This window comes from Monodon monoceros, unplaced genomic scaffold (assembly GCF_005190385.1).
Source record: "Monodon monoceros isolate NGI ecotype Baffin Bay Population unplaced genomic scaffold, NGI_Narwhal_1 Super_Scaffold_21, whole genome shotgun sequence".
Lineage (NCBI taxonomy): Eukaryota > Metazoa > Chordata > Mammalia > Artiodactyla > Monodontidae > Monodon > Monodon monoceros.
Window position 1 is genome coordinate 51,142,608 of NW_021703778.1, and position 24,517 is coordinate 51,167,124.

The following is a 24,517-nucleotide window of genomic DNA, read 5'->3' on the forward strand; positions in this document are numbered from 1 at the left end:
CTTGCCACCTAGGGGATCTTTGTTGTGGCATACGGGCTCCTAGTTGCGGCATGCGGGATCTAGTTCCCTGACCAGGGATGGAACCCGGGCCCCCTACATTGGGAACGCAGAGTCTTTTTTTTTTTTTAAGTTTAACATTGGAGTGGTTTATTATATTAGAAAGCTTCTGTAAGTCTCAGAACGTTAATTCTTTTTTTTTTTTAGCATCTTTATTGGAGTATAATTGCTTTACAATGTTGTGTTAATTTCTGCTGTATAAAAAAGTGAATCAACTATATGTATACATATATCTCCATACCCTCTCCCTCTTGTGTCTCCCTCCCACCCTCCCTATTCCACCCCTCTAGGTGGTCACAAAGCACGGAGCTGAGCTCCCTGTGCTATGTGGCTGCTTCCCACTAGCTATATATTATACATTTGGTAGTGTATATATATGTCAATGCCACTCTCTCACTTTGTCCCAGCTTACCCTTCCCCCTCCCCATGTCCTCAAGTCCATTCTCTACATCTTCATCTTTATTCCTGTCCTGACCCTAGGTTCTTCAGAACCTTTTTTTTTTTTTTTTAGATTCCGTATATATGCGTTACCATACGGTATTTGTCTCTCTCTTTCTGACTTACTTCACTCTGTATGACAGACTCTAGGTCTATCCACCTCATTACAAATAGCTCAATCTCATTTCTTTTTATGGCTGAGTAATATTCCATTGTATATATATGCCACATCTTTATCCATGCATCTGTCAATGGACCCTTAGGTTGCTTCCATATCCTGGCTATTGTAAATAGTGCTGCAATGAACATTATGGTACATGACTCTTTTTGAATTATGGTTTTCTCAAGGTATATGCCCAGTAGTGGGATTTCAGGGTCATATGGTAGTTCTATTTTTAGTTTTTTAAGGAACCTCCATACTGTTCTCCACAGTGGCTGTATCAATTTACATTCCCACCAACAGTGCAAGAGGGTTCCCTTTTCTCCACACCCTCTCCAGGGAGCGCAGAGTCTTAACCACTGGACCACCAGGGAAGCCCCTCTATTTAATTAATTTTTGCTTTTATCTTTATTTTCTTCTTTTTCCTAAATTCACTCCTCCCCTCTTCAACTTCTCGAGTAGTATGCACTAACTTCTGAGAACCCATCTTTTTTTCAACTTGAGAATGTTTCTTATTTATTTGAGTACATGGTTCTGGAATTCTTATTAGACACGTTTTGAAAAACATCAAGGATCATCTTCCATGTCTCTTTAATTTTTTTGTCTGTACTTTAACTTCTTTGTGTCTTGCTGCTGCACCCTCTGCTTGGTTTTCCACGTTGCTGATTTGTCCTCTAGCTCTCTCCATTATGCTCTGCCACCCACTTACTGTGTTTTACAGATCAACTCTTTTGTTTTAATCTCCTAGCTTTTCAGTCAATTCTTGTGTATGGATGCTGCGTCCTCTTGTATCTCTCCAAGACGTCAGTCATATTTATTCTGAGGTCTTGTTCTTGCTTTACTAACACTGGTACTAGATGGAGATGGGACCCCGAGATTCTGGAAAGCCAGAACCCGAGATCCTGCTTAGGGGAGCTCAGGCACTGATTCAGTCTTTTCCTCCCAGATGAGGGTAGTGGTTGCTGATAGCAAGTTAATCATCAACCAAAGAGTCCAGAGTTTGTCCACACTCCCTTATCTCGGCGACTGGGTTATTTGTGTAGGTTTTCCCACTGAGCAGTAATGTAAGGGTGCAGCAAGAGATACAGGCTCTCAGATCTGGCAAGACCCTACCTTGCCTAAGCACTGTCACTGTCAACTGCTCACTTCCCCTTGGGGACTCTGAGGCCCAAGGGGGAACTGCGGTGGGATATGCCTCATCCTCTCCTGCCCTGGGGGGTCAACATGCTCCCAGTGGCACTGAGTCCTTGGCTAAATAAGCAGAGAACTCAATTTAGCTTTACTTTCTGTGTGTAGGGATGGGGGTGGGGAGGGGTCTCTTCCTGCCCTGCTTGCAGGCTCTGTTATCGGAATTGGGTGCTTCTCCTTTATGGCATTCATCTTCCTCAAATGTTTGTGGGTACATGGTTGGATGTTGATCTTTGTGTTTGGGATTCCCCATAGCTGTCTGTGAACGCAGTTTTGGTCAACGCAGCCTGCAGATAGGGGGGCAGGGAGACTGCAGTGGACTGTCCTGGGGGTGCACCCAGAGTATGTCTTCTGGGTGGGGGGCTCCACGAGCTGCCTGAGTGTCACCCACCACCTAAAGTTCCACACTTCCTCTGTAGTGCACAGGGGGCAGAAACCTCTTCCCCCCACTGCCTGGCGCAGGCTGGAGAAAGGCTTACTGTGAGTTTTCCCTCCGAGCAGTCCCCCTGCTGGTGGCTCTAGGGGTCTTGCTTCCCATATGCTCTCCAGGCAGCCTTGGAGCACTCCTGAACCTTGCCTACCTCATGCACGATGGTTTCTGGACCTATTAGGTCTCCTTCTTGTTTTCTGTGTTCACATGGCTTGTTGAGTTTGGTGTATATATATATATATATATAACTTTTTTTTTATAACTTTTTATATATAACTTTTTATATATAACTTTTTATATATAACTTTTTATATATATATAACTTTTAAGGACTTGGGGCAGGAGGTTGTGGCTACAGCCAGGGCTCAGTCTCCTGTCTGGATCCTATCTCAGCCTGCTGTCTGGATCCTATCTCCCAGCATCTCCTTGGCATCTCTGAGGTGTGCAATTTGCAGGAGAAACTGAGTGATGGTGTCAAGGATGTGGACTTTGCAGTCGGAAGGAGCTGGGTTCAAATCCTGGTCCCTCTGCACCCCAGTCCTCATCTGTAACACAGAAATGGTTAGAATCTGTTTGCAGAATGCTTAGCACCATGTGAAGTGTGCATGCTTGGTAGTTACTCAGTAAATTATGTAGCCTCACCAGGACTCTAGTTCTGTTAACTGAAACTGATAATAATATTACACTGATAAAAATGGGGAGGTCCTTAAAAATGGGAGGCCTTTGATTTTATTGGGCTTGAAGCCATAGAAAGCATGGAATTTACAACGTGTCCAGTCCTCATTTTCGAATGTGTCTATCACTGAAATGTGATGACCCCTAATCTAATCATCAAAATTGTTTTAATTAAAACTGTCTAAATTTTAATTGAAAATGTTTTCATTAAAGTCAAAATCTTTCCTTGCCTTACCTTCAGAATGCTTTTTTGGACCAGATTAGCAAAATCTGTTTGTTTCCTACTAAAGCTTGAAGTTCTAATATTCATGAGTATCTTTTAAATGTTCAGCTGAAAACTGTCCATAAGGAGTGCCTTGAACTCATCGAGAAATAGTGACGGCTGAGTCAGGTTTCGGTGGGCAAAGGGCCACAGTAGCAGAACCCAGGCATTCTTGGGATGTTTGCGGTTTCTGAGGAATCATGGAGCTTCTTGCTTTAATGATCAGAATATCACTCATAAAAACAAAGGGCCATATTGTTGTCTGGCCAGGGTTTGTATTAACTGAAGAAGTTTGTACTATGTGAGTGGGCATTTCCATAGAGGAAAATAGCTGTGAATGTGGCAATCACAGAGCAGTCTGGTCCAACTCAGCCACAGGCTGCAAACCCAGCCGCAGAGGAGTGCGGCACCCAGGAATGTAAACTCTTGCTCAGACTGAAGATCTTCTCTGCGTTTTTGTCTCAGGGCAAAGGGGTGAGGCTGCAGGCGTTTGCTTCTGTTAAGCATTATCCTTTATGCAGATACATTTGTGGTGTTTGCTTTTAACTTTTCAGTGGCCACGTTGTAATCACCCAAGGGCTTCCCTTCAAATCTACGAGTTAAATACATCAACTCATAACTCTGCGAGCTACAGAGGACCCCTGATCCTGGCTTGTTGCTTTTTTTGGTTTGCCTGCTTTGGGATTTAGAAGGCAGATGGCAGTCCCTGTTTTGAGGCAAATCAGCTGGAGTCAATTTTTGTTGTTTGAACTCGAGGGTGTGCATCTCTGCCTGAAGACATGCAGAGGAAAAGGCAGAGCAAATGACTTCATGTATTTTTCCTTGCCAAGATCTTAAAACTTTAGTTGTTTGAATATAGTCACACAGCTCAAAAACCATTCTTTGATTTTTACATCCTTACAGAATGTCTTTATGTGTATACAAGCAAAACAAATATAGATTCTTATTTTCCCTCTTTTATACAATGTATAGCTGATCACACACACCGTTCTGTACCTTGCCTGTTTCTTTCACACATTCGTGCTATCATCATCATTCTTTTGACAAATGCACAGAATTCTATTGTGTTGTACCTCAGTTTATGTAAGCAGTCTCCTTTACTGGACATTTGGGCTATTCTTAATATTTTGTTATAACAAAAAATGCTGTGATGTCTTTTCACATGTATACAAGCATATCTACGCAATAAATTCTCAAAGTGATGGGTCAAAGGACATATGCTTCTAAAAATCTGCCAGATAGTGCCAAATCACCCTCCATGGGAGTTTTTCCTGTTTACCCCCATCATCCACAATGTATGTGCTTGCCTGTTTCCCTATAGGCCTGACAACAGTGTTTGTTATCAAATTTTTGGTTTTTCCTAATCTGATGTGTGAAAAATGGTGTCTCAGTATAGTTTTAATATGCATTTCTCTTATGATAAGTGAGGCTTAGCATGTTTTAGTGTGTGTAAGAGCTGGTTATATTTACTTTTTTTGAACTCTCTCTTCATATCTTTTGCTTATCAACCTCTAGGACTTCATTGACCCTTCCTTAACTTTCCTAGGAGCTCTTCGCATTGACATTGTATCTAGTGGGTAACTAGATGCCCTATCCAGATCAATTTACAAGCCCAGAAGAACTGAAATGAGAACTTTGAATGTCCAAGGGGCTATAAGTAGAAATGTTTTGCTTTTTTCTTAATTATTGAATTAATATAAATTAAATGTACACTGTCTAGGGGAAATCATGATAAATATACAGGATCGTATGAAGGAAACTTTAAGAATATTTAAGTAAATCTGATAAGGGGTAAATATCCAAAATATATAAAGAACTCATACAACTCACTATAAAAAAAAAAAAAAACCTGATTAAAAAATGGGCAGAGGACCTGAATAGGCATTTTTCCAAAGAAGACATACAGATAGCCAACAGGCACATGAAAAGATGCTCAACATCACTAATCATCAGGGAAATGCAAATCAAAACCACGATGAGATACTACCTTATACCTCTCAGAATGGCTATCATCAAATCATCAAAATGTCTACAAATAACAAATATTGGCAAGGATGTGGAGAAAAGGGAACACTTGTGCACTGTTGGTGAGAATGTAAATTGGTGCAAACACTATGGAAAACAGTATACAGGTTCCTCAAAAAATTAAAAATAGAACTACTATATGATCCAGCCATTCCACTCCTGGGTTCATATCCAAAGAAAATGAAAACATTAATTCAAAAAGATATATGCACCCCAATGTTCACAGTAGCATTATTTACAATAGCCAAGATATGAAAGCAGCTTAAGTGTCCATCAATAGATGAATGGATAAAGAAGATGTGGTATATATGTACAATGGAATATTACTCACCCATAAAAAAGAATGAAATTTTGCAATTTACAACAACATGGATGGACCCGGAGGGTATTATGCTAAGTGAAATAAGTCAGAGAAAGACAAATACTGTATGTTTTCACTTATATGTAGAATCTAAAAAAATAAAACAAACAAGTGAATATAAGAAGATAGAAACAGACTCACAGCTACAGAGAACAAGCTAGTGGTTACCAGAGGGGAGGGTGTGGGGGGAGACAAGATCAAGGAAGGGGAGGAAGAAGTATGAACTACTAGGTATAAAATAAATAAGATACAAGAGTGTAATGTACAGCACAGGGAATATAACCAATATTTTATAATAACTTTAAATGGAGTATAATCTATAAAAATATAGAATCACTATTATTGTACACCTGAAACTAATATAATATTGTAAGTCAACTGTACTTCAATTTTAAAAATGACAAATAGTCCTCTTGTATAGGAAGACAACATTGTAAATATGTCAATTCTCTACATGTTGATTTTATAATTCAGTGCACTTGCAGTTAAAATACAAACAGGATTTCTTTTCAGAACATGAACAAAGAATAATAAATTCTACCTAGAAAAATAAGCATATAAGAATAGCCAAGAAGATTCAAATGAGGAGGAGGTCAGTTGAGAGGAGGGCAGAGTAGTTCCATCATATGTTAGAATTATTACAATGCCATAGTAATGAAATGTGTTGGAGAGTAGAAAGGGAAAGGACAGGGAAAGCAATGGGACAGAGTAGCAACTCAAAAATAAGCCAAAATGGGACTTCCCTGGCGGTCCAGTTGTTAAGACTTCACCTTCCAATGCAGGTTTGATCCCCGGTTGGGGAGCTAAGATCCCACATGCCTCGCAGCCAAAAAAAAAAATACGTCCAAATGCACATTGCTTTTGCTTTACTATTTAGGATTTCAAATTAGTCCAGAAAAGAAAGTTTACTTGGCAAAAGGACAAAAATAACATATTGCTTTCTCACTTCCACACCAAAATCAATTTCAGATGAATCAAATATTTAAACATAAAAATGAACACCATTAAAAGTCTATGAAAATGATAAATTAAAATAATTTTGGAGGGAGAGGGACTTTTTCCTAAGCACAGCACAAAACCCAGATATCATAAAGGAGAAGATTAATACAATGATTACATAACAGTTAGAACTATTCTGTAGAAAAGCCTCTCAAGTGACAACCAACAAATAGGTAAAAACCATCTTCAACATATACCACAAAGAGCATTGGCAAATCAATGATAGAAAGAATATTCCAATTTTCAAATGAACCAAAAAATAGAGAGTTTAGTTCATTGAAAAAGATAGATGATGGGTAAACATGAAAATATGCTGAATATCATTCATATGGAAAGAAATGGAAACCAGAACCAATTATGAGATATGTTATTTTGCTTATCAGATTGGAAACAATCAGGAAGTTTGATATTATTTAAGGCAGCAAAGGTATAACTTATGCTGTTTTTCATATTTTATTTTAAACTAATATTGAGTTGATAATTAAGTAAGGATATAATTGATGCAACTTTTGGAAAAGCAAATTGGCAATCTTTATAAAAATCAAGGCTGACTATATCCTCTGCTCCTTCCACTGCTAGGAATTTAACCTGGAGATACAGTTCAGGTGAGAAATGCACATGTAGGGATGTTCAGCACAGCAGTGAAGGGGATTACACAGAACTAGACATGCCCTAAATGTCTATCAATGAGGACAAAAGGCTACCATGAAAACAGGTATAATGGATCTCCATGTGCCGACACAGAACTTTTAAGTGAGGGAAGCAAGTTGTAGAACATAATCATAGTATATTCCATTTGTTAAAAAGGAAGAAGAGGAGAAATGAATATATATGTGAGATTCAGGGAAATCACTCATAACCTCTGTATTCCAAGGAAACTCCAGCCTGGAATCTTAAAACAAAATCAAAAAGAAGTTTAAATCTTTACTGAAGTTTCTCAACAGGACATCCACAGGGAATTCCATTTAAAGCATACAGCTAAGCCTCTGAACTCCTTTGCCCAGATCTTTCCCAGAAGTTCACAGAATGCAGTCTCTATCCTCAATCTCTAATCTTGTATTCTCAAGAGACCTCCAGGTATTTCCCCCAAAGCCAACCTGTCTTGTCTTGGTGAGTGTATGTCTGTCTGTCTGCCCTGCTTCTGCTCTTTCCAGTGCAGACACCTCAGCAGCCTGCGCTGCCCACCCTGCACCAGAAAAGTGCACTCTGCCTAGGAGAATGAGGAGATAGAGGCAGGACACCTCCTTGCAGGTTTTCTCCTCACCATCAGTACTTAAGGATGCATGGAGATTATGGACGGGCATGGGGAGAATCCTTGGCAGTCACCCATAAGTACAGGGCGTGGGCCTCTCCCACTTTCAGGAACCACAAGTGCTGCACTTGTTCTTCTGCACTGTGCCAGAGCTGCCACTTTGGGGCATAATTCAGGCTCCTCATTTGCCCTCAGCTGAGCCTCTGCCTTCCCAGCTCTAGGATGGGGTGAGCAGACCCAGCACACAGGGTCATTGGGGGCTGGGATGTTGTGTGTCCCACCCAGGGGGGAGGTAATGGGAGCTGCCCTGAGAACCACAAAACAGTAGGAGATGATGCCCCAGTATGTAGAACTCTTTCTCTTTCCTTCTTACCTTTGCGTAGGACTCTGATTACAGAAGTCCCATAGTTTCTGTAGCCAGTTCTCTATAGATGGCCATCTAGATTGTTTCCCCTGCAATAATGATGCAATAAATAATCTTGTGTAGACATCATTTTGCATTTTTGCTGTTGTATCTTTGGCATAAATGTCTAAAATACAGAGTGTTGGGCTGAGGGAAAATGCAGATATAATTTTGCTAGGTATTGGTAATTCCCCTCCATGGAGGCTGTGCAATTTTGTATTCCCTCCAGCAATGTAAGAGCATGCTTCTTTCATCCTATTAACCCTTTGTCTGTAATATAGGGTTTTCTTTTCTAATTGGTCATTCTAATTTTCCTTTCTCATTTGTCATTTGTCCTTTTATCTAGTTTGTGTGTTTTAGGACACATAGAGTTTTGTGGAGATTTTTGTTTATGTGTTTAAATTGTGTTTGCCCATAAAACAAGCCTCAATAAATTTAAAAGGATTGAAATAAAACAAAATATGTTCTCTGACCACAGTGGTATAAAATTAGAAATCAATAACAGAAGGAAATTTGGGAAATTCACAAATATGTGGATATGAAACAACATGCTCCTAAATAACCAGTGAGTTAAAGAAGAAATCACAAGGGAAATTAGAGCACACATTGATATGAATGAAAACAAAACACAACATGCTAAAACTTAGAGGATGCAGGTAAAGCAGTGCTTAGAAGGAAATTTATAGCTATACCCACTTTTATTAAAAAAGAAGATCTCAAATCAATATCCTAACCTTCCATCTTAAGAAACTAGAAAAGAAGGAACAGATTAAACCCACAGCAAGCAGAGGGAAGAACAAAGATTAGAGCAGAAATAAATGAAATAGAGACTAGAAAAACAATAGAGAAAATCAGAGAAACCTACCAAAAGTTGGTTCTTTGAAAAAAATATTTACAAATTTTCACTTAGAATGACCAAGAAAAATAAGCGACAAGGCTCAGATTACTAAGATCAGGAATGAAAAGGGGACATCACTGTCAACTGTTCATAAATAAAAAATAATTATAAGAGAATACTATGGACAGTTGTACACCAACAAATTCAGTACCTTAAATGAGGTGGATAAATCCTTAGAAAGACACAAACTACCTAAACTGACTCAAGAAAGAATAGGAAATCTGTACAGACTTATAACAAGTAGAGAGATTGAATTAATAATTTAAAAAATGCCCCACAAAGAAAAACCAGGCCCAAATGACTTCACTGGTGAATTTTATCAAGCATTTAAAGAAGAATTGGTGAAAAGGAAAATCCAGAAGGGCCTGAAGGTGTCCTTCTCTTTTACCAGGAGAATTCTGTGCCCTGTGGCCATCCTGAATGATATTGCAGATGGGCAAGATTAGAGTGAACCCCTCACTGACACACAGAGAGCTCTGGAAGCCCAGTGAGTTGAATCCAAGAAGTTGTTAATGAGCACCTACTATGTGCATGGCACAGTGCTAGGGACACACGATGCTGACTGAGTATCTGCAGGCCCAGCTTGCCGGCACCACCAAGCAGAAAGGAGGCAGACAGATCCTCACAACAGGGGTGGTCCCAGTCAGGCCAGGTGCAGACAGAGGGAGGAGAAGGAAGCCCATGGGAAGGGCCCCAGGGCTCCCTGGGGGGTAGCATCCATACTGGGCCTGGAAGCAGGGAAGGGGTGGGGCTCCTTCCAGGAGGGAGAGACACAAGAGTGAAGGCTGAGGGAGCCTGAGGTCCACAGAGAAAGTGGGGGTGCAGTGTCAGTGCCTCACAGTTGCCTGGAGTTGGGGGGAAGGGGACAGGCATCATGGAAATAACCCCCATTTGTGTGCCGGTGCTTTTATTTTGGGGAGCATGCATTTTTCAGTATTGTTATATGTGTCATTTTTTGTTTGGGGATTTTGTTTTCGTTTTTGTTTTTCACAAGAAGATGACAAGATTCAGACATCTCAAATACTTGCCAAGACCATGCAGCTGTTGAGCAATAGACTGGGACTTGAACCCAAGTCTTCTCATTTTAGTACAGTTCTATTTCTGTTGCCACGTGTGTTAGCATGGTTCACAGTTCTCAGTAAAAGACACTACTGGAAAAATCTTGGTGCCTCATCCTAAATTTCCCTCTGTATTGAGATATTTTCTTCTTTCCTTGTGTCCATCTTTGCCCAGAGGAATTTGGATTTAGTTAGAAATTTCACGTTGTTAATCTGAAAGGTGTATTTTAAAAAACTATTTTTCCATTATAGCAGTAACAGAGAAATAACTGGAAAATAGAGGAAATGGGGAAAAGATAACCTCAAATTCCATCACATGAGAAAAACCAAAGTTATCATCTGGGGTCTTTCCTTCCGGTCAGTTTCCTGTGTGGTGGGGTTCCTCCATGTGCTCGATATGATAAGCATTTTAATGCATTTCATAATTGACAAAACCACCATTCTTTGCTATACTAAACCATGCAGAAATCAGCATCTTTATGCATGTTTCCTTTTGTTTTCCTGCATAGTGCTTTTTTAAAATAAATTTATTTATTTTATTTATTTATTTTTAGCTGTGTTGGGTCTTCGTTGCTGCGCATGAGCTTTTGCTAGTTGCGGCAAGCAGGGCCTTCCCTTGTTGCGGAGCACAGGCTCTAGGCGTGTGGGCTTCAGTAGTTGCAGCATGCAGGCTCAGTAGTTGTGGCTCGCGGGCTCTAGAGCGCAGGCTCAGTAGTTGTGGCGCACGGGCTTAGTTCCTCCGCGGCATGTGGGATCTTCCCAGACCAGGGCTCGAACCCGTCCGTGTCCCCTGCATTGGCAGGTGGATTCTTAACCACTGCACCACCAGGGAAGTCCCTGCATAGTGCTTTTTAAATGTATAGAATTATTCCCTTAGTCACTTCCCTGGAAGCAGGATTGCAGTGACAGAGGTTGGCCCAGCCCTCAGTGGGCCCAGCCCACAATCACCTCCCCAGAGATCAGAGTATGACTATTTCTTTTTATATCTTCAGATTGCACCTTTTTATATCATGTGAGTATTAAATAAAGGAACTGTCTTACTTCTGTGATTTTTGTTTCCTCAGAAGGATGGTTCATCTTTCTTGACCAGGTCAGTGTCTGTTGACCATCCCAAGTCTCTTGAGCGTGGCATTTGTTGTAGATGTTTAAAAGTAAAATCTGGACTTCCCTGGTGGTCCAGTGGTTAAGACTCCGCACTTCCACTGCAGGGGGCACGGCTTTGATCCCTGGTCGGGGAACTAAGATACCACATGCGGCACATCACAGCCAAAATAAATAAATTAATAAAAATTTAAAACCCAGTCTTCTTTAAAAAAAAAAAAGTAAGATCTGGGATAAACAACAAGGTCCTACTGTATAGCACAGGGAACTATATTCAATATCCTGTGATAAACCATAATGGAAAAGAATTTTTAAAAAGAATGTGTGTATATATATGTATAACTGAATCACTTTGCTATACAGCAGAAATTAACACAACATTGTAAATCAACCATACTTCAATTACAAAAAAAAAAAGTAAAATTTGGGAAGAATACAGCTTCACACTCTAGCTCTTCCTGCCTGTCTCATCAAGGTGTGTCCTCAGGCTCTAGCTCAGCACATAGTAAGTATTGTTTATAAAATGAATGAGCAATAAATAAATGAATTTTGGGGAGAGGAACTAAGTGTTGGAAAGAATTCATCTTTGTAGCTCTGTATTTCTGTGTCTCTCTTCCACTGCTACTGAATTCATGGAGGATCTGGTTTTTCCATCTAATGAGACAGAATCATCTCACCTTTTAGTTCCTACATGTTTTCCAAGGACATTACATTCTGAATAATTGCCCCATGTTTGGTTGGGCACACCCAGCCTGGGAAGTAAGGGGTTGGACTTTGACGACAGGTGCCCAGGGTTCAAGTCCCAGCTCTGCTGTTAGGAGCTGGGTGGAGGCACTTTCACCAATCACCTGGAGCACTGGTCATCTGGTGGAAAGTGGTGATGAGAACCCCTGCCTTGCATGGGTGTTGGGAGGAAGGCAGATGTATGCAGGGCGTTTCTTATAGCATCTGGCAGTACTCAATAAATGGTACCAATTACTGATATACTAAATGTTATCATAGACCATTTTATTTTCTCTTTTAAAGTCTATGACACCTTTGCCAGTTATTGTCTGGGAAATTTTCTTGTTCTCTTTATTTCCAGAGCAACTGAGTCAAGACTTGGTATACCCAAGAGTTGCTTTAGCTTGAATAATACCATCAAAGAACTAGTTCATTAAGTCAGACTGAAAGTAGTCAACTTTGTGCTGGATACACTTCATCGTTTTCTTTTTCTTAATTTCAAAATCAATACAAACTGATGAGAAAAAGGGAAAGATATTGGCAAACACAGAAAAACACAAATAGAAAAAAATCTCTGATCATTTCACCTGCTGCTATCATGTACTTGTGTTCCTCAGCTTTTCTTTCTAAACAGAGAGAAACAGACAGACTAAATTTTTGTAAACAAAAATAATAGACTATACTCATTAGAAATCTTCTTTTTTCCCAAAATAAATTCTTTCACTTTGCGTATTTTCAAATGACGTCAACCAATCTTCTGTGTTATATATTTTTTCTATTTTTCACTGTCTGTGTTCCATATTCTATTCTTTTAGCTTAATATTGTGTAAGTCTTTTATGTACTTTTCCTTAGTCTCCATTATCATCAGTTTTAATGGCTGCATGGTAGCTCCTCATTTTGAAGTATCTTGAGGTTCTACTATTTTCGTCGGCTCAGGCTGCTATAAAATTGCCACACACTGGGTGCCTTAAACAACAGGCATTTATTTCTCACGTTGGAGGCTGGGAAGTCCAGGATGAGGTACTGGCTGATTCTGTTCTTGGTAAGGACCCACTTCCTGGTTGTGGATGGCCATCTTCTCATCGTGTCCTCATGTGGGACAGAGAAGTAAGGTCTCTGTCTCTTCTGGGAGGGCATTAATCCCATCATGGCAGCTCCACCTTCATAAGCCAGTCACTTCCTGGAGACCCACCTCCTATTACCATCATACTGGGGATTGTGGTTAACATGAAATTTAGGGGGACAAAACATGCAGTCTATCTCAAGTATTAAACTGGAAAGAAGAGAGACACAGATGTAGAAAATGGACGTATGGATACAAGGGGGGGGAAAGGGGGGTTGATGAATTGGGAGATTGGGATTGACATATATACACTACTATATATAAAATAGATAGCTAATGAGTTCGTACTGTATAGCACAGGGAACTCTACTCAATGCTCTGTGGTGACCTAAATGGGAAGGAAATCCAAAAAAGAGGGCATGTATACACTTAGCTGATTCACTTTGCTGTACAGCAGAAACTAACACAACATTGCAAAGCAACTATACTCCAATAAAAATTTAAAAAAAAAGAAGAATGTATAGGGGAATTCCCTGGTGGTCCAGTGGTTAGGACTCAGTTCTTCCACTGAAGGGGGCACAGGTTCGATCCCTAATTAAGGAACTAAGATCCTGCACGTTGCAAGGTGTGGCAAGCCCCCCCCACCCGCCCAAAAAAAAGATTGTATATATTGTATAACTGAATCACTTTGCTGTACAGCAGAAATTAACACAACATTGTAAATCAAGTATACTTCAATTTAAAAATGTTTCCTATGGGAAAAAATAATAAACTGGAAAGAAGAGTAGTAGGATTTCTATGGGCTCTAGGGTCACAAAGACTTGCTGCTGTCACTCTTGCCCCTGCTTCTTGCCAGCCTGTCACTGTGAAGTGTCTTCATCTTGGCCTCCGTCATCTGTAAAATGACAGCCATGACACCTACTCATAGTGTTGCTGTTGATACCGACCAGGGTTCTTGGCCTTCCTTAATCAATAGAAATTGATCAGAGGCCAGACAAGAAATTCAGCAAGACTTTATTGGGACCTCTGATGCAGCAGTGGGGAGCAAGAACAAACAAGAGTTTCCCTTTCTTGCTCTGCTCCCTGGGAGGGGTGGCGAGCTGGTCCCTTATATGGGGTGAGGGTAGGGGTGTGCCCAGGGGTTCAACAGGAGGGGTGGCTTAGGTGTGTTGCCCACCTCTTTGGTAGTACTGTGTGCAAGGGGCATGCGCAGTACCCTGCTTTTGCTCCCTGCTCCTCAGAAGTGGCAGTTAGCTTTTTTGGTCTTTTTGTATCTTTTTGTCCATAATTTGCCCCAAGTACACATGCACACAGTTATTTTTAGTCCCTTATAGTTTCTTTGTATTTTGTAACTCCAGAAGACATATGTCCAGGTGCAAGCATTGCAGCACTACAGCAAAGGGTCCCAGTCCCAGCCTGTCTCAGTAAGCCTTCCCACATTGACAAGTGTACAGTTTTCACCACACTCTGGCCAGCAATGAATATTAGAACTCATTAAATTTTTCACTGTGTCAGGTGGACATAACATGGAATCTTAATAATTAATTGTATGTTTTGTTTCTAAAGAAAACTGCACTTTTATGTGCGACTTCCCTCTGCACAGCCTGCTCATAGGTATAACCGCCCATGCCCCTTTTATTAACAAAAATTCATTTCCAGTGAGTTGGTGAGAATATCCACAGAGAAGTTTTACATCTGTGCTGGGAGGCTTTGCTGGTATGAGAAACGCTCAGCCTGCGTGGCTGGAGCTCTGCTCTACGTGAGCCGTGAGCCAGGCCCCTGGTGAATGCCACTGCTGTCTTTGCTTTCTTTTCTGATGCTGGGTCTGATGGCCCAGCTTGATGGGGCTGAGCACCAGCCATCTGGAGTCAGTGAGGAATTACTGCCGAGAGTCACCCTGGGGTCATGTCGCCCTCTACACCCCCCCAACCTCTGCCTCTTCCCCGAAGAAATAAAGGGTTGGATTTCACCGTAATGTGACCCAGAGATGAAAACTGCTGCTGAGGCTAAACCCCTAGAGTGACAGCTGGCAAAGAAAGAAGCATCCTTCTTGCTGGAGGCCGGTAAGCCCAGGGCAACAGTGGGTGAGCCACTGCAGTGCCAGGAGGGCGTCACCTCTGGGGAGGGACAGTCCCCAACCCCCGGGTTTGGCCACACAGGGACTCGATGGAGGATGGCACAGGAAGGTCATTAAACAATTATGACCAGGTCAGTAGCATCCTAAAGTTTACTCTTGTTTATTCTGCAGTGAACTCTGGGTTATTAGATATATGTTTACCTTTTGCTACTCTATTGATGGAGGTAAATGTAATTTTTAAAAAAGTATATATTCAAGTAAAACGTTAGTGTCTTTTCCAGGATGTACAGAGGATGCCACAGATTTCGAATCAAGAGAGAGCATTTGCCTTCTGTCATGCGTGCGTTCTTTGACGGGGACGAGAGAATTAAATGTATAATATATATACGTAAGAGACCAACATTTAGAACTGTTAGAATTAAAGTCACTTTCATATTACCTCTCCATTGTCCTAGACTCATAGGAAAAAAGTAGTAGAGAGAGAATTTTATTCTGATTATTGGGTTGGGAGGGATGAGTTAACAAATACTGTTCTAGAAGAAAAGGGAAGAATGTCTCCTTAGGATATAAGGACAGAACAGACTCAGAATCAGCAGACAAAGGAGGACTCTCTTTAAGATGGGGAAGGCCACAGTGAACTATTAGTGTAAGTGGCATGGCTTGTACAGCCAGACATCATTCTATAACATTCATGGAATTCTGTTTTATTACTTTCCCAAAATAAAGGAGAATAATAATTTCTGTTAGTTTTCCTGTAGTCAGAATAATTTGTTTTTCTACAACTTGAATTACAGAAATAACATTTAGAGATTGAGTTATTAGCAACTAAAAACATTTCTCCTAGAAATGGCTGAATATGTGAAATATACAGTGTTACTGAAAGTATTTTTTTATAAATAGAATATTAAATTGAAAGTGATTATCAAGGACTAAATGATGTTCTGGTTTCATAGGTTTTTAAATATTTTTTAACCAAATACTTTTTCACATAATGAACTTTTAATTTACTGTCTGTGTCCAGCATATTTAAATACCAGGCTGTGTAGATATTAACATTTATCACCCACCAGGAATATGTTCACTTATCACCTCACAGCTTACCCTAAATATTTCTTGTATTCTTGTAGAGTAAGTCTACATGTGCTGAATCCATAATGCTACTCATTCACTACATTTATAGCTTCCCCTCACTCGTTCTTGCTTCTAATTACTTCTAATTGACACTTTCCTAAAAACAAACAAGCAACACTGACCAAACCTTAAAAATAAAAATGAACTGTGCTAATGGTTTCCCTTTCTCCTAGTTTTTTGTTACCTTTTCGTTATGCATATTAACTTTACATTAACTCAAGATATAGAACCATCACCCAAACAATTAAGATGCCTGGTTGTAGTATATATATGTATATGGAATTTTCATTGCTATTTAGGAAAATAATTACACCTATTGTAATAAAGAACAAAAAGGATTTTTAAAAAAATTTGACACTGAATCATTCTAATGTTCTACTATTATTTTCCTACTAGTCCTAGTTACTTGTTTGCTACATTAATATTGTATTGAAATAGAGTAAGTTTGGGGGGTTATATTTTTAGTATGAATTTTAAATCTGTATGAGCAAAATATTTAGAACTGTGATGTTTTACTGTGTAAAAGAATATAATTACAGATAATGGTTGATTAATAGGCACAAATAACTAAATAATCTCAAATAGTATACATACATACAATTACCCCGATTTTAAATTTACCCCGATTTTAATTTAAGTTTAAATCAAAGGACACCAATTCTCAAATATAAAACTGTAGTATTTTTGTAAAAAAAAATTACTATTAAAGTAAATATTTACCTCCAAGAAAAGGTGTTTCATGGTGGGGAGGAGGGGTTCTGCCTTACATGATGTATCTCTGTACTATTTAATTTTTTTCAATGAGAATGTATTCTTTTATTACTTATCTAACTTCTTTAAAGTTTTAAATAAAACAGTCATATAATTCCATTACAGGGAATTTAGGAAATAAAGAAAAATCTTTTCTAATCCTATCACTAATTCCCCCCAGCCCATCATTAATACTTATCATTAGCATTTTGGTCTTTTTTTTTTTAATTTAAATATATGTTAACCATTCTCTTTATGATTTCAGGAAATTAAATGAAGTTAGCAGAGTAAATTAAATGCACATGCATTACCTGATGTTTTCCCATAATGTCCTTCCAACAATTTGATTGGACCAGACCCCCCAGCTCTTGGGTCAGTGAGAGTGTACATGTGTTGTCCATGCAACTTAAGAAAATCAGATTCAAACTGAAAACACCACAGCATTAAATATATATATATATATATATATATATATATATAAAATAGAACTGAGCAGAGTCTTGTTTCTTAGTATGTCATTTATTTCACATATGTTGCATTATTTATAAATCAAGTTAAAGTAAAACCACCCTTGTAATTTCACATGCATCCTATGTCCTTGGTTCTACCTTCTCAGTGTTGCTTAACTTGGGCATAAAGGTGAACTTTTTAAATTTATGTTCCTAATGTGAACAGAAGAGGTTACTTTATACCTCCTCACACACATGCACCTGTCTTTTACAGAGATAAGGAGGATATTTGTTTAATTCTGAAAGATGAGCAGTGACATAATTAAGTGCCTCTTCTGATGGATGACGCGGCCGTGGATTCTGCCTTCTTCTTACCCTGCCAATGGCTTCTCCCTGCAGCTGACTCTCAAATGTCTTAGTCTCTGACTGTTAATAATTAATGGAGACTGTTAGTGTGTGATGGGATGTGAAGCTGCCTTATTCACATGTATAACCACTTACACACTAAGCCCTTTTTTGATACGCCTTTCCAAAAATGCATAGCCAAAAAAAACAGCAGTAATCTCCATTCAGACACAGCAGTCTTGTATTGGTGTTTCAGGAAGGATGCAGATTGTGCGTGACACTCATGAAATCCACTTAACGTGGCTTTTCAGAATGGTTGCCTTTGAAATAGTCATGGCTTAGAGTGAGCTGTAAAGACCCTGGATGGTATCAAGGGGCTTCACTGTAAGCAACTTGTCTTTCCCTTTTTCCAGAGCAGGATTTTTCTGGGTTGGTGGTGGAGCTCGTTCAGTATGCCATATGGCAGGCCTTCCATTTAGGGTATGTTATTCTGATTCACTTCTCCCAATATTTTGTTATGAAAAATTCCAAACATACAGTGAAACTGAAAGAACTGAACCATGTACATCCATATACCCACCACCTAGATTTTACCATTAACATTTTCTAAAATTGCTCTCATTTCTATCTGTTCTTCTATCCATCCATCAATCCATTATTTTTAATGCATTTCAAAGTAAATTGGAAATATCTGTACTTTTCACCCTCAAGTGCTTCAGTATTCATATTATTGACTATAGTTCAATATTATTTATAATTTTTTAGGTAAAGTTTATATAAAGTAAAATGCACATACCTTCATTAGACTATTTGATAAGTTTTGACAAATACCAACACCTGTGTACTAAAAACATCATCAAGATAAAGAACCATCACCCAAACAATTTCCTCATGCCCCTCCGCTGGTAAACTTCATGACTGTCCCCACCCTCAGGAACCACTGTTCTGATTTTTTTCCCACCACTGATTACAATATAAATGGGATCATTTTATGCAGTCATTCTTTCACTCGGCATTGTGTTTTGAGATTCCCATCAATCATTTCATGGATCAGTAATTTATTCCTTTTGATTGCTGAGTAGTTACTATACCACAGTAGTTATTTATTCATTCTCCTGTTGTTGGACACCTTTGCTATTTACAGTTTGGAAACACCATGAATAAAGTTGCCATGAACATTCTTGGATATATTTTTTACACGTATTTTTCTTGGGTAAATACCTAAGAATAGAATAAGTGAGTCATAGGGTAGGTATATACTTAGCTTTGTAAGAAACCACCAGACTTGTTTCCAAAGTGGTTGTACCATTTTAGACACAACCAATAAGGTATGAATGTTCTCGTTGCTCCATATCCTCACCAAGTATTGTCAGTATTTTTAAATTTTAGTGATTTTGGTGGGAGTGTAGTGGTGTTTAACTTGCATTTCCTTAATGACTAATCATACTGAGCTTTTAGAATATCTTCTGCTGTTCAAATCTTTGCTCATTTTTAACTGGGTTGTTTGTCCTTTATTATTGACTTATAGGAGTTCTTTCTTTCTTTTTTTTTTTTTTTAATCTTTATTGGAGTATAATTGCTCCACAATGGTGTGCTAGTTTCTGCATTACAACAAAATGAATCAGCTATATATATACATACGCCCCCACATCTCTTCCCTCTTGCGTCTCCTTCCCTCCCACCCTCCCCATCCCACCCCCCCAGGCGGTCACAAAGCACCAAGCCGATCTCCCTGTGCTATACGACTGCTTCCCACTAGCTATCTATTTTACGTTTGGTAGTGTATATATGTCCATGCCACTCTCTCGCTTTGTCACAGATTACCCCTCACCTTCCCCATATCCCCAAGTCCACTCTCTAGTAGGTCTGTGTCTTTATTCCTGTCTTACCCCTAGGTTCTTCATGACATTTTTTTCCTTAAATTCCATATATATGTGTTACCATACGGTATTTGTCTTTCTCTTTCTGACTTATTTCACTCTGTATGACAGACTCTAGGTCCATCCACCTCATTACAAATAGCTCAATTTCGTTTCTTTTTATGGCTGAGTAATATTCCATTGTATATATGTGCCACATCTTCTTTATTCATTCATCGAGTGATGGACACTTAGGTTGCTTCCATGTCCTGGCTATTGTAAATAGGGCTGCAATGCACATTTTGGTACATGACTCTTTTTGAATTATGGTTTTCTCAGGGTATATGCCCAGTAGTGGGATTGCTGGGTCGTATGGCAGTTCTATTTGTAGTTTTTTAAGGAACCTCCATACTGTTCTCCATAGTGGCTGTACCAATTCACATTCCCACCAGCAGTGCAAAAGTGTTCCCTTTTCTCCACACCCTCTCCAGCATTTATTGTTTCTAGATTTTTTGATGATGGCCATTCTGACTTGTTTGAGACGATATCTCATTGTAGTTTTGATTTGCATTTCTCTAATGATTAATGATGTTGAGCATTCTTTCATGTGTTTGTTGGCAGTCTGTATATCTTCTTTGGAGAAATGTCTATTTAGATCTTCTGCCCATTTTTGGATTGGGTTGTTTGTTTTTTTCTTATTGAGCTGCATGAGCTGCTTATAAATTTTGGAGATTAATCCTTTGTCAGTTGCTTCATTTGCAAATATTTTCTCCCGTTCTGAGAGTTGTCTTTTTGTCTTGCTTATGGTTTCCTTTGCTGTGCAAAAGCTTTGAAGTTTCATTAGGTCCCATTTGTTTATTTTTGTTTTTATTTCCATTTATCTAGGAGATGGGTCAGAAAGGATCTTGCTGTGATTTATGTCATAGAGTGTTCTATGTTTTCCTCTAAGAGTTTGATAGTTTCTGGCCTTACATTTAGGTCTTTAATCCATTTTGAGCTTATTTTTGTGTATGGTGTTAGGGAGTGATCTAATCTCATACTTTTACATGTACCTGTCCAGTTTTCCCAGCACCACTTATTCAAGAAGCTGTCCTTTCTCCACTGTACAGTCCTGCCTCCTTTATCAAAGATAAGGTGACCATATGTGCATGGGTTTATCTCTGGGCTTTCTATCCTGTTCCATTGATCTATCTTTCTGTTTTTGTGCCAGTACCATACTGTCTTGATTATTGTAGCTTTGTAGTATAGTCTGAAGTCAGGGAGCCTGATTCCTCCAGCTCCATTTTTCGATCTCAAGATTGCTTTGGCTATTTGGGGTCTTTTGTGTTTCCATACAAATTGCGAAATTTTTTGTTCTAGTTCTGTGAAAAATGCCAGTGGTAGTTTGACAGGGATTGCACTGAATCTGTAGATTGCTTTGGGTAGTAGAGTCATTTTCACAATGTTCATTCTTCCAATCCATGAACATGGTATCTATTTGTATCATCTTTAATTTCTTTCATCAGTGTCTTATAATTTTCTGCATACAGGTCTTTTGTCTCCTTAGGTAGGTTTATTCCTAGATATTTTATTCTTTTTGTTGCAGTGGTAAATGGGAGTGTTTTCTTGATTTCACTTTCAGATTTTTCATCATTAGTATATAGGAATGCCAGAGATTTCTGTGCATTACTTTTGTATCCTGCTACTTTACCAAATTCATTGATTAGCTCTAGTAGTTTTCTGGTAGCATCTTTAGGATTCTCTATGTATAGTATCATGTCATCTGCACACAGTGACAGCTTTACTTCTTCTTTTCCATTTCGGATTCCTTTTAGTTCCTTTTTTTCTCTGATTGCTATGGCTAAAGCTTCCAAAACTATGTTGAATAAGAGTGGTGAGAGTGGGCAACCTTGTCTTGTTCCTGATCTTAGTGGAAATGCTTTCAGTTTTTCACCATTGAGGATGATGTTGGCTGTGGGATGGTCATATATGCCCTTTATTATGTTGAGGAAAGTTCCCTCTGTGCTACTTTCTGCAGGGTTTTTATCATAATGGGTATTGAATTTTGTCGAAAGCTTTCTCTATATCTATTGAGATGATCATATGGTTTTTCTCCTTCAATTTGTTAATATGGTGTATCGTGTTGATTGATCTGAGTATATTGAAGAATCCTTGCATTCCTGGAATAAACCCCACTTGCTCATAGTGTATGATCCTTTAAATGTGCTGATGGATTCTGTTTGCTAGTATTTTGTTGAGGATTTTTGCATCTGTGTTCATCAGTGATATTGGCGCTCTTTCTTTGTGACATCTTTGTCTGGTTTTGGTATAAGGGTGATGGTGGTCTAGTAGAATGAGTTATGGAGTGTTCCTCCCTCTGCTATATTTTGGAAGAGTTTGAGAAGGATACGTGTTAGCTCTTCTCTAAATGTTTGATAGAATTCGACTGTGAAGCCATCTGGTCCTGGGCTTTTGTTTGTTGGAAGATTTTTAATCACAGTTTCAATTTCAGTCCTTGTGATTGGTCTGCTCATATATTTTATTTCTTCCTGGTTCACTCTCAGCAGGTTGTACATTTGTAATAATTTGTCCATTTCTTCCAGGTTGTCCATTTTATTGGCATAGAGTTGCTTGCAGTAATCTCTCATGATCTTTTTTATTTCTGCAGTGTCAGTTGTTACTTCTCCTTTTTCATTTCTAATTCTACTGAATTGAGTCTTCTCCCTTTTTTTCTTGATGAGTCTAGCTAATGGTTTCTCAATTTCGTTTATCTTCTCAAAGAACCAGCTTTTAGTTTTACTGATCTTTGCTATCATTGCCTTCATTTGTTTTTCATTTATTTCTCATCTGATTTTTATGATTTCTTTCCTTCTGCTAACTTTGGGGTTTTTTGTTCTTCTTTCTCTAATTGCTTTAGGTGCCAGGTTAGGTTGTTTATTCAAGATGTTTCCTGTTTCTTAAGGTAGGATTGTATTGCTATAAACTTCCCTCTTAGGACTGCTTTTGCTGCATCCCATAGGTTCTGGGTCATCGTGTCTCCATTGTCATTTGTTTCCAGGTATTTTTTTATTTCCCCTTTGATTTCTTCAGTGATCACTTCATTATTAAGTAGTGTATTGTTTAGCCTCCATGTGTTTGTACTTTTTACAGGTCCTTTCCTGTAATTAATATCTAGTCTCATAGCGTTGTGGTCGGAAAAGATACTTGATACAATTTCAACTTTCTTAAATTTACCAAGGCTTGATTTGTGACCCAAGATATGATCTATCCTGGAGAATGTTCTATGTGCACTTGAGAAAAATGTGTATTCTGTTGTTTTTGGATGGAATGTCCTATAAATATCAATTAAGTCCATCTTGTTTAATGTATCCTTTAAAGCTTGTGTTTCCTTATTTATTTTCATTTTGGATGATCTGTCCATTGGTGAAAGTGGGGTGTTAAAGTCCCCTACTATGAATGTGTTACTGTCGATTTCCCCTTTTATGGCTGTTAGTATTTGCCTTATGTATTGAGGTGCTCCTATGTTGGGTGCATAAATATTTACAATTGTTATATCTTCTTCTTGGATCGATCCCTTGATCATTATGTAGTGTCCTTCTTTGTCTCTTGTAATAGTCTTTATTTTAAAGTCTATTTTGTCTGATATGAGAATTGCTACTCCAGCTTTCTTTTGGTTTCCATTTGCATGGAATATCTTTTTCCATCCCCTTACTTTCAGTCTGTATGTGTCTCTAGGTCTGAAGTGGGTCTCTTGCAGACAGCATATATATGGGTCTTGTTTTTGTATCCATTCAGCCAAATCTGTGTCTTTTGGTGGGAGCATTTAGTCCATTTACATTTAAGGTAATTATCGATATGTATGTTCCTCTTCCCATTTTCTTAATTGTTTTGGGTTTGTTATTGTAGGTCTTTTCCTTCTCTTGTGTTTCTTGCCTAGAGAAGTTCCTTTAGCATTTGTTGTAAAGCTGGCTTGGTGGTGCTGAACTCTCTCAGCTTTTGCTTGTCTGTAAAGGTTTTAATTTCTCCATCAAATCTGAATGAGATCCTTGCTGGGTAGAGTAATCTTGGTTGCAGGTTTTTCTCCTTCATCACTCTACATATGTCCGGCCAGTCCCTTCTGGCTTGCAGAGTTTCTGCTGAAAGATCAGCGTTAACCTTATGGGGATTCCCTTGTGTGTTATTTGTTGTTTTTCCCTTGTTGATTTTAATATGTTTTCTTTGTATTTAATTTTTGACAGTTTGATTAATATGTGTCTTGGCGTATTTCTCCTTGGATTTATCCTGTATGGGACTCTCTGTGCTTCCTGGACTTGATTAACTATTTCCTTTCCTATATTAGGGAAGTTTTCAACTATAATCTCTTCAAATATTTTCTCAGTCTCTTTCTTTTTCTCTTCTTCTTCTGGAACCCCTATAATTCGAATGTTGGTGTGTTTAATGTTGTCCCAGAGGTCTCTGAGACTGTCCTCAGTTCTTATCATTCTTTTTTCTTTATTTTGCTCTGCAGTAGTTATTTCCACTATTTTATCTTCCAGGTCACTTATCCGTTCTTCTGCCTCAGTTATTCTGCTATTGATCCCATCTAGAGTATTTTTAATTTCATTTATTGTGTTGTTCATCATTGCTTGTTTCATCTTGAGTTCTTCTAGGTCCTTGTTAAATGTTTCTTGCATTTTGTCTGTCCTATTTCCAAGATTTTGGATCATATTTACTATCATTATTCTGAATTCTTTTTCAGGTAGACTGCCTATTTCCTCTTCATTTGTTAGGTCTGGTGGGTTTTTATCTTGCTCCTTCATCTGCTGTGTGTTTTTCTGTCTTCTCATTTTGCTT

At 38.8% G+C, this 24,517-nt stretch overlaps 1 protein-coding gene across 4 annotated transcripts in view; it reads left to right on the top strand.

Moving 5' to 3' along the window:
- The window catches only part of LRRK1 (leucine rich repeat kinase 1), a 123,921-nt gene that overhangs the window by 18,425 nt on the left and 80,979 nt on the right, over positions 1 to 24,517 (top strand). The window contains exon 1 of one of the 4 annotated variants that reach the window (XM_029237378.1): positions 17,308 to 17,424. The exons of the other annotated variants lie outside the window; for them this stretch is intronic. The gene's annotated coding sequence lies outside the window, so the exon portion shown is untranslated. Of the gene's footprint in view, positions 1 to 17,307; positions 17,425 to 24,517 lie in introns of those variants that run through there. 4 annotated transcript variants of the gene reach the window in all.